Source organism: Zeus faber (genome assembly GCF_960531495.2).
Source record: "Zeus faber genome assembly, chromosome: 4".
NCBI lineage: Eukaryota > Metazoa > Chordata > Actinopteri > Zeiformes > Zeidae > Zeus > Zeus faber.
In genome coordinates, this window is record NC_137191.1 from 4,143,452 (window position 1) to 4,156,515 (window position 13,064).

Genomic DNA, 13,064 nt, shown 5'->3' on the forward strand with positions numbered 1-13,064 from the left:
AAACAAAGATTTAAAGAATGAAAGATTTAAAGAAAGATTGAAAGACTAAAAGTAAGAATGAAAAAAAAGAATGAAAGAAAGATTGAAAAAAAGAAAGATTGAAAGAAAGAAAGATTTATGGAAGATTGAAAGAACGATTGAAAAAAAAAAGAAAGATTGAAAGAAAGATTGAAACAAAGATTGAAAGAAAGAATGAAAGAAAGATTGAAAGATTGAAAGTTTGAAAGAAATATTGAAAGAAAGACTGAACGAAAGATTGAAAGTTTGAAAGAAAGATTGAAAGAAAGATTTAAAGAAAGATTGAAAGACTGAAGGAAAGAATGAGTGAAAGATTGAAAGAAAGATTGAAAGAAAGGTTGAAAGATAGAATGAAAGAAAGATTGAAAGATTGAAAGTTTGAAAGAAAGATTGAAATAAAGATTTAAAGAAAGATTGAAAGACTAAAAGAAAGAATGAAAGAAAGATTGAAAGATTGATAGAAAGAATGAAAGAATGAAAGAAAGATTGAAAGATTGAAAGAAAGATTGAAAGAAAGATTGAAAGATTGAAAGAAAGATTGAAAAAAGAAAGATAAAAAGCACGATTGAAAAAAAGATTGAAAGATTGAAAGAAAGAATGAAAGATTGAAAGACAGAATTAAAGATTGAAAGAATGATTGAAAGAAAGATTGAAAGTCTGAAAAAAGATTGAAAGAAAGATTGAAAGAAAGATTGAAAGACTGATAGAAAGAATGAAAGAAAGATTGACAGACAGAACGTTTGAAAGAAAGAATGAAAGAAAGATTGAAAGAAAGATTGAAAGAAAGAAAGAAAGAATGATTGAAAGATTGGAAGCAATATTGAAAGAAAGAAAGAAAGATTGAAAGAAAGAAAGAAAGATTGAAAGTAAGAAAGATTGAACGAAAGAATGAAAGAAAGATTGAAAGATTGAAAGAAAGATTGAAAAAAGAAAGATTGAAAGAAAGATTAAAAGAAAGAAAGTTTGAAAGACTGAAGGAAAGAATGAAAGAAAGATTGAAAGAAAGATTGAAAGAAAGAAAGATTGAAAGTAAGAAAGATTGGAAGCAATATTGAAAGAAAGAAAGATTGAAAGTAAGAAAGATTGAACGAAAGAATGAAAGAAAGATTGAAAGATTGAAAAAAGATTGAAAAAAAGAAAGTTGAAAGAAAGAAAGATTGAAAGACTGAAGGAAGGAATGAAAGAAAGATTGAAAGAAAAATTGAAAGATAGAAAGATTGAAAGTAAGAAAGATTGAAAGAAATATTGAAAGAAATATTGAAAGAAAGATTGAAAGATTGAAAGAACGAATGAAAGAAAGATTGAAAGTTTGAAAGAAAAATTGAAAGATTGAAAGATTGAAAGAAAGATTGAAAGAAAGATTGAAAGATTGAAAGATTGAAAGAAAGATTGAAAGACTGAAAGAAAAAATGAAAGATTGAAAGAAAGAATGAAAGAATTATAGAAAGATTGAAAGAAATATTGAAAGAAAGATTGAAAGATTGAAAGAAAGATTGAAAAAATAAAGATTGAAAGAAAGAAAGATTGAAAGGAAGAATAAATTGAAAGATTAAAAGAATTATTGAAAGAAAGAAAGATTGAAAGTAAGAACGATTGAAAGAAAGATTTAAAGAAAGATTGAAAGAAAGATTCAAAGCTTGAAAGAAGAAATGATTGAAAGATTGAAAGATTGAAAGAAAGAATGAAAGAAAGATTGAAAGATTGAAAGAAAGATTGAAAGAAAGATTGAAAGATTGAAAGATTGAAAGAAAGATTGAAAGATTGAAAGAAAGAATGAAAGAAAGATTGAAAGATTGAAAGAAAGATTGAAAGAAAGATTGAAAGATTGAAAGATTGAAAGAAATATTGAAAGGAAGATTTAAAGAAAGATTGAAAGACTGAAAGAAAGAATGAAAGAAAGATTGAAAGATTGAAAGACTGAATGAAAGAATTAAAGAAAGATTGAAAGAAATATTGAAAGAAAGAATGAAAGATTGAAAGAAAGAATCAAAGAAAGATTGAAAGAAAGAATGAAAGAATGAAAGAAAGATTGAAAGAAAGATTGAAAGTAAGAAAGATTGAAAGAAAGATTTAAAGAAATATTTAAAGTAAGAACCCAGATAAATATCCCAAAAACGACATAATACTATGTCGAAAAACGTCAAAATATACAACGCTGAAAAATATCACAAATACTTCAAAATATACAACCCAGATAAATATCCCAAAAACGACATACTATACCATGTCAAAAAACGTCAAAATATATCACATCGAAAAATATCACAAATCCGTCAAAATATAAAACCCAGATAAATTTTACAAAAACGACATACTTGTTATGTCGAAAAAAGTCTAAATATGCAACGCCAAAAATGTCCCAAAAACGTCAAAATATACAAACTAGATAAATATCCCAAAAACGACATGCAAAAAAAGTCGAAAAAGTCAAAATTTACAACACCAAAAAATATCCCAAAATCTTTATAATACTATGTCGAAAAACGTCAAAATATCCAACGCCAAAATATGTCCCAAAAACGTTTAACTTTACAACCCAGATAAATATCCCAAAAATGACATAATACTATGTCGAAAAACGTCAAAATATACGACGACGAAAAATATCCCAAAAACTACATAATTCTATGTCAAAAAACTTCAAAATATACCACGTCGAAAAATATCACAATAACGTCAAAATATACAACGCCAAAAAATATCCCAAAAACGTCAAAATATACAACCCAGATAAATATCCCAAAAACGACATAATACTATGTCGAAAAACGTCAAAATACACAACACCAAAAAATATCCCAAAAACTACATATTACTATGTCGAAAAAAGTCAAAATATACAACACCAAAAAATATCCCCAAAACTAGATAATACTATGTCGAAAAACGTCAAAATATACAACGCCAAAATATATCCCAAAAAAGTCAAACTTTACAACCCAGATAAATTTCCCAAAAATGGCATAATACTATGTCGAAAAACGTCGAAATATACAACGCCAAAAAATATCCCAAAAACGACATACTATACTATGTCGAAAAACATCAAAATATACCTTGTCGAAAAATATCACAATAACGTCAAAATGTACAACCCAAATAAATATTACAAAAACGACATACTTGTTATTGCGAAAAAAGTCAAAATATACAACCCAGATAAATATCCCAAAGAACGACATACTAAACTATGTCGAAAAATGTCAAAATATACTGAATCGAAAAATATCCCAGGTACGACTTACTATACCATGTCGAAAAACGTCAAAATATACCACGTCGAAAAATATCAAAAAAATGTCACAATGTACAACCCAGATAAATATTCCAGAAACGACAAACTATAAACTATGTCGTAAAACGTCAACATATACCACGCCGAAAAATGTGACAAAAAATATTGAAAGATTGAAAGAATGATTGAAAGATTGAAAGATTGAAAGACGGATTGTCAAAAAACGTAAAAATATACAACACCAAATATGTCCCAAAAACGTCAAAATACACAACCCGGATAAATATCCCAAAAACGACATAATACTATGTCGAAAAAAGTCACAATATACAACATAAAAAATATCCCAAAAACTACATAATAGTATGTCGAAAAACGTTAAAATATACAACGCCGAAAAATATCACAAATACTTCAAAATTTACAACCCAGATAAATATCCCAAAAACGACATACGCCAAAATATGTCGAAAAACGTCAAAATATACCACATCGAAAAATATCTCAAACTTAACTTCTTCTCCGGGTCGTAAGGCTATGTCGAAAAAAGTCAAAATGTACAACACCAAAATATGTCCAAAATGTCAAAATATACAACCCAGATAAATATCCCAAAAAACGACATAATATACTATGTCGAAAAAAGTCAAAATATACAACGCCAAAAAACTTCCCAAAAACATCAAAATATACAACCCAGATAAATATCCCAAAAAACGACATAATATACTATGTCGAAAAAAGTCAAAATATACAACGCCAAAAAATGTCCCAAAAACATCAAAATATACAACCCAGATAAATATCCCAAAAACGATATAATACTATGTCGAAAAACGTCAAAATATACAACGCGAGAAATATCCCAAAAACGACAAACTATACTATGTTGAAAAACGTCAAAATATACAACACCAAAAAATATCCCAAAAACTAGATAATACTATGTCGAAAAACGTCAAAATATACAACGCCAAAATATGTCCCAAAAAAGTCAAACTTTACAACCCAGATAAATTTCCCAAAAATGACATAATACTATGTTGAAAAACCTCAAAATATACCACATCGGAAAATATCTCAAAAACCTCAAAATATACAACCCAGAAAAAATTCCCTAAAATGACATACTATACTATGTTGAAAAACCTCAAAATATACAACCCAGATAAATATTCCAAAAACGACATACTATACTATGTCGAAAAAAGTCAAAATATACAGCGCCAAATATGTCCCAAAAACGTCAAAATAAACAACCAAGATAAATATCCCAAAAACGACATAATACTATGTCGAAAAACGTCAAGATACACAGTCCCAAATAATATCCCAAAAACTACATACTATACTTTGTCGAAAAAGGTCAAATATACAACACCAAAAAATATCCCAAAAACTACATAATACCATGTCGAAAAACATCAAAATATACCTTGTCGAAAAATATCACAATAACGTCAAAATATACAACCCAGATAAATATTACAAAAACGACATACTTGTTTTGTCGAAAAAAGTGAAAATATACAACGCCAAAATATGTCGAAAAATGTCAAAATATACAACCCAGATAAATATCCCAAAGAACGATGTACTAAACTATGTCGAAAATGTCACAATGTACAACCCAGATAAATATCCCAGGTACGACTTACTATACCATGTCGAAAAACGTCTAAATGTACCACGTCGAAAAATATCACAAAAATGTCACAATGTACAACCCAGATAAATATTCCAGAAACGACAAACTATAAACTATGTCGTAAAACGTCAACATATACCACGCCGAAAAATGTGACAAAAAATATTGAAAGATTGAAAGAATGATTGAAAGATTGAAAGATTGGAAGACGGATTGTCAAAAAACGTAAAAATATACAACGCCAAATATGTCCCAAAAACGTCAAAATATACAACCTGGATAAATGTCCCAAAAACGACATAATACTGTGTTGAAAAACGTCACAATATACAAAATAAAAAATATCCCAAAAACTACATAATAGTATGTCAAAATATACAACGCCGAAAAATATCAAAAATACTTCAAAATTTACAACCCAGATAAATATCCCAAAAACGACATACGCCAAAATATGTCCAAAAACGTAAAAATATACAACCCAGATAAATATCCCAAAAAAGGACATAATATACTATGTCGAAATAAGTCAAAATATACAACGCCAAAAAATATCCCAAAAATGACATAATACTATGTCGAAAAACGTCAAAATATACCACATCGAAAAATATCTCAAACTTAACTTCTTCTCCGGGTCGTAAGGCTATGTTGAAAAAAGTCAAAATGTACAACACCAAAATATGTCCAAAATGTCAAAATATACAACCCAGATAAATATCCCAAAAAACGACATAAAATACTATGTCGAAAAATGTCAAAATATACAACGCCAAAAAATGTCCCAAAAACGTCAAAATATACAACCCAGATAAATATCCCAAAAACGACATACAAAAAAAGTCGAAAAAAGTCAAAACATACAACGCCAAAAAAAATCCCAAAAACGACAAACTATACTATGTTGAAAAACGTCAAAATATACAACGCCGAAAAATATCCCAAAAACGACATATTATACTATGTCGAAAAAAGTTCAAATATACAACGCCAAAAAATATCCCAAAAACTACATAATACTATGTCGAAAAACGTCAAAATATACAACGCCAAAAAATTTCACAAATACTTCAAAATATACAACCCAGATGAATATCCCAAAAACGACATACGAAAAAAGTGGAAAAAAGTCAAAATATACGACGTCTAAAAATATCCCAAAAACGACATACTACTATGTCGAAAAACCTCAAAATATACCACATCGGAAAATATCTCAAAAACCTCAAAATATACAACCCAGAAAAATTTCCCTAAAATGACATACTATACTATGTTGAAAAACCTCAAAATATACAACCCAGATAAATATTCCAAAAACGACATACTATACTATACTATACTATACTATACATAATACTATGTCAAAACACGTCACAATATACAACATAAAAAATATCCCAAAAACGACATAATACTATGTCGAAAAAGGTTAAAATATACAACGCCGAAAAATATCACAAATACTTCAAAATATACAACCCAGATAAATATCCCAAAAACGACATACGAAAAAAGTCGAAAAAAGTCAAAATATACAACGCCAAAAAATTTCACAAATACTTCAAAATATACAACCCAGATAAATATCCCAAAAACGACTAACAAAAAAAGTGGAAAAAAGTCAAAATATACGACGCCTAATGTATCCCAAAAACGACATACTATACTATGTCGAAAAACGTCAAAATATACAACCCAGATAAATATCCCAAAAACTACATAATACTATGTCGAAAAACCTCAAAATATACCACATCGGAAAATATCTCAAAAACCTCAAAATATACAACCCTGAAACATTTCCCTAAAATGCCATACTATACTATGTTGAAAAACCTCAAAATATACAACCCAGATAAATATTCCAAAAACGACATAATACTATGTCGAAAAATCTCACAATATACAACATAAAAAATATCCCAAAAACTACATAATACTATGTCGAAAAAGGTTAAAATATACAAACCCGAAAAATATCACAAATACTTCAAAATATACAACCCAGATAAATATCCAAAAAATGACATAAGAAAAAAGTCGAAAAAAGACAAAATATACAACGCCAAAAAATTTCACAAATACTTCAAAATATACAACCCAGATAAATATCCCAGAAACGACATACAAAAAAAGTCGAAAAAAGTCAAAATATACAACGCCAAAAAAAATCCCAAAAATGACAAACTATACTATGTCGAAAAAATTAAAAACATACAACGCCAAAATATGTCGAAAAATGTCAAAATTTACAACGCCAAAAAATATCCCAAAAACGACATACTATACTATGTCAAAAAAAGTCAAAATATACAACATAAAAAATCTCCCAAAAACTACATAATACTATGTCGAAAAAGGTTAAAATATACAACGCCGAAAAATATCACAAATACTTCAAAATATACAACCCACATAAATATCCCAAAAACGACACACGAAAAATGTCGAAAAAAGTCAAAACATACAACGCCAAAATATGTCCAAAATGTCTAAATATACAACCCAGATAAATATCCCAAAAAACGACATAATATACTATGTCGAAAAAAGTCAAAATATACAACGCCAAAAAATGTCCCAAAAACGTCAAAATATACAACCCAGATAAATATCCCAAAAACGATATAATACTATGTCGAAAAAAGTCAAAATATACAACACCAAAAAATATCCCAAAAACTACATAATACTACGTCGAAAAACGTCAAAATATACAACGCCGAAAAATATCACAAATACTTCAAAATATACAACCCAGATAAATATCCAAAAAATGACATAAGAAAAAAGTCGAAAAAAGACAACATATACAACGCCAAAAAATTTCACAAATACTTCAAAATATACAACCCAGATAAATATCCCAAAAACGACATACAAAAAAAGTCGAAAAAAGTCAAAATATACAACGCCAAAAAAAATCCCAAAAACGACAAACTATACTATGTTGAAAAACGTCAAAATATACAACGCCGAAAAATATCACAAATACTTCAAAATATAGAACCCAGATAAATATCCCAAAAACGACATACGAAAAAAGTCGAAAAAAGTCAAAATATACAACGCCAAAAAATGTCACAAATACTTCAAAATATACAACCCAGATAAATATCCCAAAAACGACATACTAAAAAAGTGGAAAAAAGTCAAAATATACGACGCCTAAAAATATCCCAAAAACGACATACTACATACTGTCGAAAAACCTCAAAATATACCACATCGGAAAATATCTCAAAAACCTCAAAATATACAACCCAGAAAAATTTCCCTAAAATGACATACTACACTATGTTGAAAAACCTCAAAATATACAACCCAGATAAATATTCCAGAAAAACGACATACTATACTATGTCGAAAAAAGTCAAAATATACAATGCCAACATTGTCCCAAAAACGTCAAAATTTACAACCCAGATAAATATCCCAAAAACAACATAATACTATGTCGAAAAACGTCACAATATACAACATAAAAAATATCCCAAAAACTACATTATACTATGTCGAAAAAGGTTTAAATATACAACGCCGAAAAATATCACAAGTACTTCAAAATATACAACCCAGATAAATATCCCCAAAACGACATACGAAAAATGTCGAAAAAAGTCAAAACATACAACGCCAAAATATGTCCAAAATGTCAAAATATACAACCCAGATAAATATCCCAAAAAACGACATAATATACTTTGTCGAAAAAAGTCAAAATATACAAGCCAAAAAAAGTCCCAAAAATGACATAATATACTATGTTGAAAAACCTCAAAATATACAACCCAGATAAATATTCCAAAAACGACATAATACTATGTCGAAAAACGTCACAATATACAACATAAAAAATATCCCAAAAACTACATAATACTATGTCGAAAAAAGTTAAAATATACAAACCCGAAAATTATCACAAATACTTCAAAATATACAACCCAGATAAAGATCCCAAAAACGACATACGAAAAAAGTGGAAAAAAGTCAAAATATACGACGCCTAAAAATATCCCAAAAACGACATACGAAAAAAGTGGAAAAAAGTCAAAATATACGACGCCTAAAAATATCCCAAAAACGACATACTATACTATGTCGAAAAACGTCAAAATATACAACCCAGATAAATATCCCAAAAACTACATAATACTTTGTCGAAAAACCTCAAAATATACCACATCGGAAAATATCTCAAAAACCTCAAAATATACAACCCAGAAAAATTTCCCTAAAATGACATACTATACTATGTTGAAAAACCTCAAAATATACAACCAAGATAAATATTCCAAAAACGACATAATACTGGGTGGAAAAACGTCACAATATACCACATAAAAAATATCCCAAAAACTACATAATACTACGTCGAAAAAAGTTAAAATATACAAACCCGAAAATTATCACAAATACTTCAAAATATACAACCCAGATAAATATCCCAAAAACGACAAACGAAAAATGTCGAAAAAAGTCAAAATATACAACGTCAAAAAATTTCACAAATACTTCAAAATATACAACCCAGAAAAATTTCCCAAAAATGACATACGAAAAAAGTCGAAAAAAGTCAAAATATAAAACGCCAAAAAATATCCCAAAAACGACATATTATACTATGTCGAAAAAAGGTTGGACGGTTTGCTGTCTAGCTGAATTAGAGAAACACCGAACCATTGTCTCTTCATAGGTGATTGATTGAGAATGCTGCAGTATTTCATAGAAATTTAATTAATATGATGAACTATTATGTGCTTCATAAGTGTTTCTCAGAGTTCTAGGCCCATCTAACATGTATTTTTCGAGTTATAATCATTTTCAGAACTTTTGACGGTTTTCTGTCTAGCTGAATTAGAGAAACACCGAACCATTGTCTCTTCAGCGGTGAATGGTTCAGAATGCTGCAGTACAGCATAGAAATTTAATTAATATGATGAACTATTATGTGCTTCTTAAGTGTTTCTCACAGAGTTCTAGGCCCATCTAACATTTATTTGTGGAGTTATGATCATTTTCATCATTATGTGCACATGTGGGAAAAAATGCATTTTCAGCCGATTTAAACGTCGAAAAGGCGAATTGGTTAAAAGCTTCAGTCATTACTCTGTGTGACAGTGTCAGACAGTTTAAATACAATGATGAACTAGTATATGCTGAAAAAATTCAAAACATACAACGCCAAAATATGTCCAAAATGTCAAAAATATACAACCCAGATAAATTTACCAAAAAACGACATGATATAATATGTCGAAAAAAGTCAAAATATACAACACAAAAAAATATCACAAATATTTCAAAATATACAGTATTATGAAGTTTTTTGGATATTTTTCGGCGTTGTATATTTTGCGTTTTTCGACATAGTACTGTTTGTCGTTTTTGGGATTTTTTTTGGCGTTGTATATTTTGACTTTTTTCGACTTTTTTTGTATGTCGTTTTTGGGATATTTATCTGGGTTGTATCTTTTGACGTTTTTCGACATAGTATTATGTATATTTTGGGATATTTATCTGGGTTGTATCTTTTGAAGTTTTTCGACATAGTATTATGTAGATTTTGGGGTATTTATCTGGGTTGTATATTTTGACGTTTTTGGGAATTTTTTCGGCGTTGTATCTTTTGACGTTTTTGACATAGTATTATATAGTTTTTGGGATATTTTTTATGTTGTATATTGTGATGTTTTTCGACATAGTATTATGTCGTTTTTGGGATATTTATCTGGGTTGTATATTTTGACGTTTTTGGGACATATTTGGCGTTGCATATTTTGACTTTTTTCGACATAGTATATTATGTCGTTTTTTGGGATATTTATCTGGGTTGTGTATTTTGATGTTTTTCGATATAGTATTATGTCGTTTGTGGGATATTTATCTGGGTTGTATATTTTGACGTTTTTGGGACATTTTTTGGCGTTGTATATTTTGACTTTTTTCGACATAGTATATTATGTCGTTTTTTGGGATATTTATCTGGGTTGTGTATTTTGACATTTTGGACATATTTTGGCGTTGTATGTTTTGACTTTTTTCGACAGTCGTTTTTGGAATATTTATCTGGGTTGTATATTTTGACATTTTTGTGATATTTTTCGACGTGGTATATTTTTACGTTTTTCGACATAGTATTATGTAGTTTTTGGGATATTTTGTGGTGTTGTATATTTTGACTTTTTTCGACATAGTATAATATGTTGTTTTTGGGAAATTATTCGGCGTTGTATATTTTTACGTTTTTCGACATAGTATAGTTTGTCGTTTTTGTGATTTTTTTTAGCGTTGTATATTTTGACTTTTTTCGACATTTTTTGTATGTCGTTTTTGGTATATTTATCTGGGTTGTATATTTTGACATTTTGGACATATTTTGGCGTTGTATGTTTTGACTATTTTCGACAGAACAAGTATGTCGTTTTTGGAATATTTATCTGGGTTGCATATTTTGACGTTTTTGGGAATTTTTTCGGCGTTGTATCTTTTGACGTTTTTCGACAGAGTATTATGTAGTTTTTGGGCTATTTTTTATGTTGTATATTGTGACGTTTTTCGACATAGTATTATGTCGTTTTCGGGATTTTTATCTGGGTTGTATATTTTGACGTTTTTGGGACATTTTTTGGCGTTGTATATTTTATCGTTTTTCGACATACTATTATGTCGTTTTTGGGATATTTTTTATGTTGTACATTGTGACGTTTTTCGACATAGTATTATGTCGTTGTTGGGATATTTATCCGGGTCGTATATTTTGACGTTTTTGGGACATATTTGGCGTTGTATATTTTGACTTTTTTCGACATAGTATAGTATGTCATTTTTGGGAAATTTTTCTGGGTTGTATATTTTGACGTTTTTGAGATATTTTTCGATGTGGTATATTTTGAGGTTTTTCGACATAGTATAGTTTGTCGTCTTTGGGATTTTTTTTGGCGTTGTATATTTTGACTTTTTTCGACTTTTTTTGTATGTCGTTTTTGGGATATTTATCTGGGTTGTATATTTTGACTTTTTTCGACATAGTATATTATGTCGTTTTTTGGGATATTTATCTGGGTTGTGTATTTTGACATTTTGGATATATTTTGGCGTTGTATGTTTTGACTTTTTTCGACAGTCGTTTTTGGAATATTTATCTGGGTTGTATTTTTTGACATTTTTGTGATATTTTTCGACGTGGTATATTTTTACGTTTTTCGACATAGTATTATGTAGTTTTTGGGATATTTTGTGGTGTTGTATATTTTGACTTTTTTCGACATAGTATAATATGTTGTTTTTGGGAAATTATTCGGCGTTGTATATTTTTACGTTTTTCGACATAGTATAGTTTGTCGTTTTTGGTATATTTATCTGGGTTGTATATTTTGACATTTTGGACATATTTTGGCGTTGTATGTTTTGACTATTTTCGACAGAACAAGTATGTCGTTTTTGGAATATTTATCTGGGTTGCATATTTTGACGTTTTTGGGAATTTTTTCGGCGTTGTATCTTTTGACGTTTTTCGACAGAGTATTATGTAGTTTTTGGGCTATTTTTTATGTTGTATATTGTGACGTTTTTCGACATAGTATTATGTCGTTTTCGGGATATTTATCTGGGTTGTATATTTTGACGTTTTTGGGAATTTTTTCGGCGTTGTATCTTTTGAAGTTTTTCGACAGAGTATTATGTAGTTTTTGGGCTATTTTTTATGTTGTATATTGTGACGTTTTTCGACATAGTATTATGTCGTTTTCGGGATTTTTATCTGGGATGTATATTTTGACGTTTTTGGGACATTTTTTGGCGTTTATGTAGTTTTTGGGATATTTTTTATGTTGTACATTGTGACGTTTTTCGACATAGTATTATGTCGTTGTTCGGATATTTATCCGGGTCGTATATTTTGACGTTTTTGGGACTTATTTGGCGTTGTATATTTTGACTTTTTTCGACATAGTATAGTATGTCATTTTTGGGAAATTTTTCTGGGTTGTATATTTTGACGTTTTTGAGATATTTTTCGATGTGGTATATTTTGAGGTTTTTCGACATAGTATAGTTTGTCGTCTTTGGGATTTTTTTTGGCGTTGTACATTTTGACTTTTTTCGACTTTTTTTGTATGTCGTTTTTGGGATATTTATCTGGGTTGTATATTTTGACGT

The 13,064-nt window shown here is 28.9% G+C and overlaps 1 protein-coding gene across 1 annotated transcript in view; it reads right to left on the reverse strand.

Moving 5' to 3' along the window:
• The window catches only part of pla2g6 (phospholipase A2, group VI (cytosolic, calcium-independent)), a 225,510-nt gene that overhangs the window by 132,854 nt on the left and 79,592 nt on the right, over positions 1-13,064 (reverse strand). The gene's annotated exons all lie outside the window — the stretch shown is intronic.